The sequence below is a fragment of the Sturnus vulgaris genome, unplaced genomic scaffold, assembly GCF_052056855.1.
Source record: "Sturnus vulgaris isolate bStuVul1 unplaced genomic scaffold, bStuVul1.hap1 Scaffold_1973, whole genome shotgun sequence".
Lineage (NCBI taxonomy): Eukaryota > Metazoa > Chordata > Aves > Passeriformes > Sturnidae > Sturnus > Sturnus vulgaris.
Window position 1 is genome coordinate 1 of NW_028276181.1, and position 6,446 is coordinate 6,446.

Consider the following 6,446-nt stretch of genomic DNA (forward strand, 5'->3'; position numbering starts at 1 on the left):
TACCCCGACCCAAACTAAAAATGCCCTGCCTCTGACCAAATGAAAAAAAAAACCTTTTATATATATAAATCGTCTATTTTTTAATATTTAATTTCTAGTCATAATCTAGACATATTTCATATATTCAATTTAATTGCTATTCTATTTATCATATATACAATATTATTTTATTATTCATTATATACATATATTTATATTACTAATATTATTTCTATTTTATCTATATCCATATATATTTGTAGGTTCATAGTTTTTAATATTTCTTTAAAAGCTCTGCCTCTAACCAAATAGAAACAAAAAACTCGATTATTTTAAATTATATTTGAACATATTTTTCTATTTAGTTTTCATATTTATATCTGTAGATTTATATGTCTTTATTGTGTATTCTATATTTATATACTATTTAATGTATTTTTTACTAGTATATTAATATACTATATGCTATTTACATTCTATTATAACATACTATTTAATATAACGTCTTAAAATCGATAAATTATTTATATTACATACTACATATATGTATTTTATATTTCTATATATTTATCTATGTTTATAATTACATATATTTATATATGCATATATAGTTATCATTTTATGTCAGTATCTATTTTTGCATATTTGTATATTTTTGCCTATATTATTTTCAAAAAACCCTCCTCTAACCAAATAAAAACCAATAAAACATTCCTTTTAAAGTCTGAATATTTATATATTTCTATTTTCATAACATAATATAATGTAATGTAATATATTTATATATTGGTTTCTTATATTTGCTTCTATATTTTTATTCTTTATCTTTTCTATTTACAGTATCTATAAAAAAACCCTACCTCTAGCCAAACACAAACCAATAAAACATTCCTTTTAGACTATATTTAGCTATTTTTTAAGGTTCTGTTTTTCATGCATTCTACACCCACCCCTCCCTCTCAATGTTCTGGCACCCACCATGACCCCCCGCCATGCCCGACTCACCTGCTCCTCCAGCGCAGCCCGGCTCCCTCTCCAGGGACCTTGGGGTGCCCCAAACCACGTCGGAGCCCCCCTCAGCCTTTTTTCCTCACCCCAAAGAAGGCACAGAACGACTCCTTTAATGAAGTTGTTTTAACAATTGTAAGGCTAGAGCTTTTGGTATCCACTGCTTGCCATCCCTTGTAAACCAATTATTTTCTTCTTTCTTCTGCAGCTTAATAAACCTCTTTTTTTCCCCATAGTTTTCCAAATGCATGTATTACCGCATATGCATATTTAGAATCAGTAAATATATTTAATGTCTTGTCCTGCTATAATTCACAGGCTCTCACAAGCGTGTGCAGCTCTGCTGTCTGAGCTGACCAGGTGGCTGGTAACCTCCCCCTTCCTTTAATTGCTTTCCATTCACGATAGAGTATCCTGTAAATCATGAAGAATGGGGGGGAAAAATCAGTGAGAAATGGGGAAAAAAATCCATGAAAAATGGGGGAACAAATCAGTGAGCAACGGGGAAAAGTGGGGAAAAGTTAATTGAGAAATGGGGAAAAAATCAGTGAGAAATGGGGAAAAAAATCCCTGAAGAATGGGGAAAAAAATCAGTGAGAAATGGGGAAAAGTGGGGAAAACATCCGTGAGAAATGGGGGAAAAATCAGTGAGAAATGGGGGGGGGGGGGGGGAATCAATGAGAAATCGGGGAAAAACATAAGTAAGAAACGGGGGGGAAAAATCCATGAAAATGGGGAAAAATCAGTGGGAAATGGGGATAAATCTGGAAAAAATCCATGAAAAATGGGGGAAAATATCAGTGAGAAATGGGGAAAATGGGGAAAAAGTCAGTGAGAAATGGGGAAAAATCAGTGAAAAACGGGGGGAAAACTCCATGAAGAATGGGAAAAAAAATCAGTGAGAAATGGGGAAAAAAATCCCTGAAAAATGGGGGAAAATATCAGTGAGAAATGGGAAAAAATGGGGAAAAAAATCATTGATAAATCGGGGGAAAAATCAGTGTGAAAGGGGGGGAAAAATCGGGATCGGGGACGTGGACCGGGACTGGGATCGGGGACCGGGATGGGGAAATGGGACAGGGACCGGGATCGCGGACGGGGACCTGGGACAGGGACCGGAACCGGGATCGGGGACGGGGACTGGAGACAGGGACCGGGACCGGGATTGGGGACTGGGACCAGGACCGTGATCGGGTTCCGGGACGGGGAACTGGGACTGGGACCAGGATCGGGGACCGGAACCGGGCACTGGGACCGGGACCAGGACTGGGGACGGGGACTGGGGACAGTGACCGGGACTGCAATCGGCACCGCCCCCCCGAGCCGCTCCCGGAACCGCTCCCCGGGCTACCCCGGCACGGCGACCGGGAACGCCCCCGGCACCGCCCCGGCACCGCCCCCGGTGCCGCCCCCGGCACTGCCCCGGCACCGCCCCGGGTAGCGCCCCCGGCACCGCCCCCGGGGCGGGCCGCCGAACGCACGCGATGACGCGCGGGGGGGCGGGACGGCGCGGGGCGGTGACGCGCTTCATGCCAGGAGCAGGGCCCGGGTGCGACGAAGACGGGAGCGGGCCGACCCGATACCGCGCGGGGCCGCGGGCCCGGCGGAGCCCGGCCCGCTGGGTAGGGGCCGCCAATGGCACCGGGGCTTCTGCTTCGGCTTCTGTCCGTGTCGGCGGGGAGGCCCCAGCCAGCGGTGCCCCTCTCCCTCGGCGGCACGGGCGTGGAACTCGGCATCGGGCGCTGCATCGCCGCGGACAGCAGGGGGCGCACGGGTACCGATACTGCCATGGGGCCCGGCGCTGCTCTCCTGCTCCGCCGCCAGGCGGCGCTGCGCTGCCGTCCTGCCGCGCCTCCGGGCACGCTCGGTTTCCTCGGGACCCCGGGCCCCGCCTGTCCCGCCGCTGCGGAGGCGGGGGATGCTTTATGGGACTGCCCGAGCTGGCGGTGCCGGGTCTGGGGCGTTGGGGCGCGCCTTGGGGGGCTGCGGGTGCGCTCGTTTCCTCTTCTGCATGGCCTTCTGTGTGAGCATCTCTCGTTGCGACTGCTCTTGGAGAGTCAAACCCCTCCTCCTAAGTGGTCTCAGGAGCCTGGCAGGGTGAGTTTTGTTTCACAGGGGAAAGGGCCACTGGTCGTGTCCAGAGACCTGTGCACCCAGCCAGGTTTCTGCCTGATAAAATTCCAAATGGATGAGGATTTCTCCCAGCCCCAAGCTGCCCCCACCTGTAACCCTGGCTGCCTTTGGGGTGCCCAAAGCCTCCTCTGTGCAAGATCTCAGGAACCTGGGAGGGATGAACAATGTTGCACAGGGAAAAACCCCACAGATTTTATCTCCGGGCCTGGGGCCAGGAGCAGGCATTTGCGTGCTATAATTCCAGAAGGAGCACGGTGTCTCCCAGACCCAAGCCGCATCCAGCTGTGACCCAGCTGCTCTTGGAGTGCCAAAAGCCTCCTCGTAGCTGATCTCAGGAACCCTGGAAGGGTGAGTTTGGTTTCACAGGAAAAGGCCTCAGTTTGTGTCCAGAGATCAAATAAGGGACTCTGCTTTTCCTCTAGTTCTCCTTCCTGTTTTCACCTGGGCTAGAAGGATGGGCATGGCCTGTATTTCTCATATCAAAGTGATGTTACTAAATTTGTCCAGAAGTTCTGATTGTTATTTTTATTAGTAGTAGTAATTTTCTGATAGAAAACACTCTCATTTTGCCTTTCCACGTTGTTTCCAGGTGCTGCCCAGGATGGACATCTGTGGTCTCAGACAGTGATTCCCGAGGAGCAAGGAAAGCCTTTTCCTCACCTGCACAGTTCAGGTGGATGGGACAGAATTGGTGTGGCCTGACAAGGCAGGAAAAGCTGTCTGTGTTCTGGAGTGCCTTGAAAGCTTTCTCCGTCAGGTTTGGAAGGGGTTTCTCTTTGGGATTTCTTGTGATGCAGCACCACGGGTATCCCTTTGTGCCAAGTCCAGTGCTAAAGGATTGAAGAACTGACAAGTGGGGTCTGGGATGAAAATGCCGCTAATAAAATTAAGCAAAGAATACAATAAGAGAAATGAGCATCCTTTTAATGTCTGAAATAGTTAGGAATAAAAATGCTGGAAAAGGGCACTCTGAATTGGTGTCACTTGTCATGGATAAAACCCCAGAGTGAGGAATCAGAGCAGAAGTTGAGAGCTGGAATCCTTCTGCAGTCGACTTAATTTTCTTTTCCTCCTCTCTTTCAGGACAGGAAGAGTCACGACTCTCCTGGCATCTTTGCCAAGAGCTGTGGTGTTTGATCAGCCAAAGCCCAGAGGCTTCAGCACCAGAGGTCTGAGCCTGGAGGGCTCCTGGTGCTGCCCGTGCTGTGGGCTATGTCAGAGGATGCAGGGTTCCTCTTTGCCTCCCTGCTGGGATTAACTGCCATGGGAATGTGGGATCTGGGTGAAACTCCAGCTCTCCTGGTGTTCAGGGGAGCAAGGTCTGAGGGACTCCTCTCTGGGGATGTGCGGTGAAGGACTGAATAGTGTGGAAGGAGAGTATTTATAAACTGTATCACTGTTTCTCCCAAAATTGGGGTGGAGCACTGATGGGGGCGGTTGGGTTTGGTCTGGGCCTGTTATTCTTTGTGCAATTTTTAAATTCTCTTGTATGATTTACTGTCCGGTATCTTTCTAACAAAAGCTGACATAAATTTAGATTAAGGATTAGAACTTGGGTCCATTCATTGCAAACATTTGACAAGGCTGGAGGACTGGGGTGGTGACTGCTCTCAGGAAAGGTTACTTATTAATACTGTGTCAGATTTCCCGCAGTGACTGTCAGGCCTGCATGGCTGTGAGTTCGTGCTCTTCTCACTGGGGAAATAAGTTCAGCAAAATTAGAAATGTTAGAAAAATCCAGCCAAAAATTCCACCTCTGTACCCCCTAAGTTTTCCCAGTTTTTCCCAGCTAGGAGCTGCACAGAAGTCAGGCAGGGGAAGTGACAACAGGGAACAGCTGAAAAATTCAAAGGCACAAAGAGGAAAGGGGAAAGGTTTCAGAAAACAATTCTATGGTCTAAGAATAATTTCTGATTCCCTACTGAGAAGAACACGAACTCACAGCCATTCAGGCCTGACAGTCCCCTGCAGTGAGAGCTCAGCACACATCCACAGAGGCAAGTCCAGCATCTTAAATGAAAAAATAAAATAAAAACCAGGAGAAAAAGGTGATTTCTTTTGCTTCAGAGTTATTTCAAGTTCTTAAAGCCCAAGCAACATTTGCTCTTGATTTTGGTTGGGTGAATCATGAGCAGTGGGCACGGGTCATGCCATTCATTGAGCAGAAAACCCGGGGTCATTTAGAGGGGACACAAGAACTGTTTGTGTAGCGACCTCGGGCTGCAGAGGGGCAGGAGAAAGGCCAAGGGAGCTCCCTGGGGCCACCAGGGCCTGTGGGGAACAGAATGGACGCTTGGATGACCAGTGGAGGTGAGGAGTGGATCTGAGTTCATCTACAGGGAAATAAGGAGGGATACTCTGGAGTGAAAAGCTGAGGTGATGAGTTCACCCACCTGGGCACGAGTTGTGTTTGCACAAAGTGGGAACAGAGGTGAAGGTCAATCCAAAGTCGATCCTGCTTGACCTCTGAATTCCAGGATAAGTTTTACAAGCTGCCAAATGAGGGAGTAAAAATACACAAAAATGAAACCGAGAGCATTCATGAGGTTCCTGGGAGTCCATTACACTGTTGTCATAGAATTCTTAATGAGTTTTGAGCTTTTAATGACAACAATTCAGTACTTTCTTTGGATTATTCACTGTGTAGGATTTGGGGTTTATCTGGATTTTAAAGGCGTCGTGGTGGCCCTGACACTGCTCAGGAGCTGGTAGGAAAAGCAGGGTCAGAGCTCCTGGCAGGCACAGGGTGTTTTTCCCAGAGTGGACTGTGGAGGAATTGTTTGGGCCTTGGATTGTCCCTCTGGGTGATGCCAGTTGCTGTGATTTGTGTAATTCCATACATTTAACTCCCAATACTTCCCAGCCCAGGAGCTTGAGCTGACAGGGCAGCACACAGATTGTTCTCTGTGCTGTGCCCCGATTTGGGGTTGGCTGTCAGCTTTGCTAGCTCCCGTGAATTATGCCCATAGCCCCGAATTCCCTGCTCAATTCCCACTGCCATAACCTCACAGCGCCTCATGGAGTGGGGATATACTGTGGCAGGAAGCTCAGCAGCATCGGCACAGGGACAGGTGTATATTCCAAAGAATTTGCTGTTTCAAACCCTCATCCCCCAGCCCCGCCGATGTCCCTGGGGGGCACTTGACAGAGTTACCTGGATTTCAGCTGATTTCACCCCCCCGAGCTCGGGCTCCAGGTGATCTTTTCAAGCAGGAGAAGGCAGGGGCCGGAGGCGCTCGTGGCCCGTGCCGAGGCAGTCCCTGGGGCCACGAGAGGACATCTCTCCCTGCAGAATTTCAGTTCTTTCCAGAGCCTCAGCAGTGACA

General features: G+C 48.2%; 1 long non-coding RNA gene across 1 annotated transcript; it reads left to right on the forward strand.

Annotated features, from left to right (window-relative positions):
- Nucleotides 1-2,504: 2,504 nt before the first annotated feature.
- Nucleotides 2,505-5,172, forward strand: LOC148217961 (uncharacterized). Its single transcript, XR_015800646.1, has 3 exons — nucleotides 2,505-3,084; nucleotides 3,710-3,877; nucleotides 4,204-5,172. It is a non-coding gene; the product is annotated as an uncharacterized LOC148217961 (long non-coding RNA).
- Nucleotides 5,173-6,446: the final 1,274 nt, after the last annotated feature.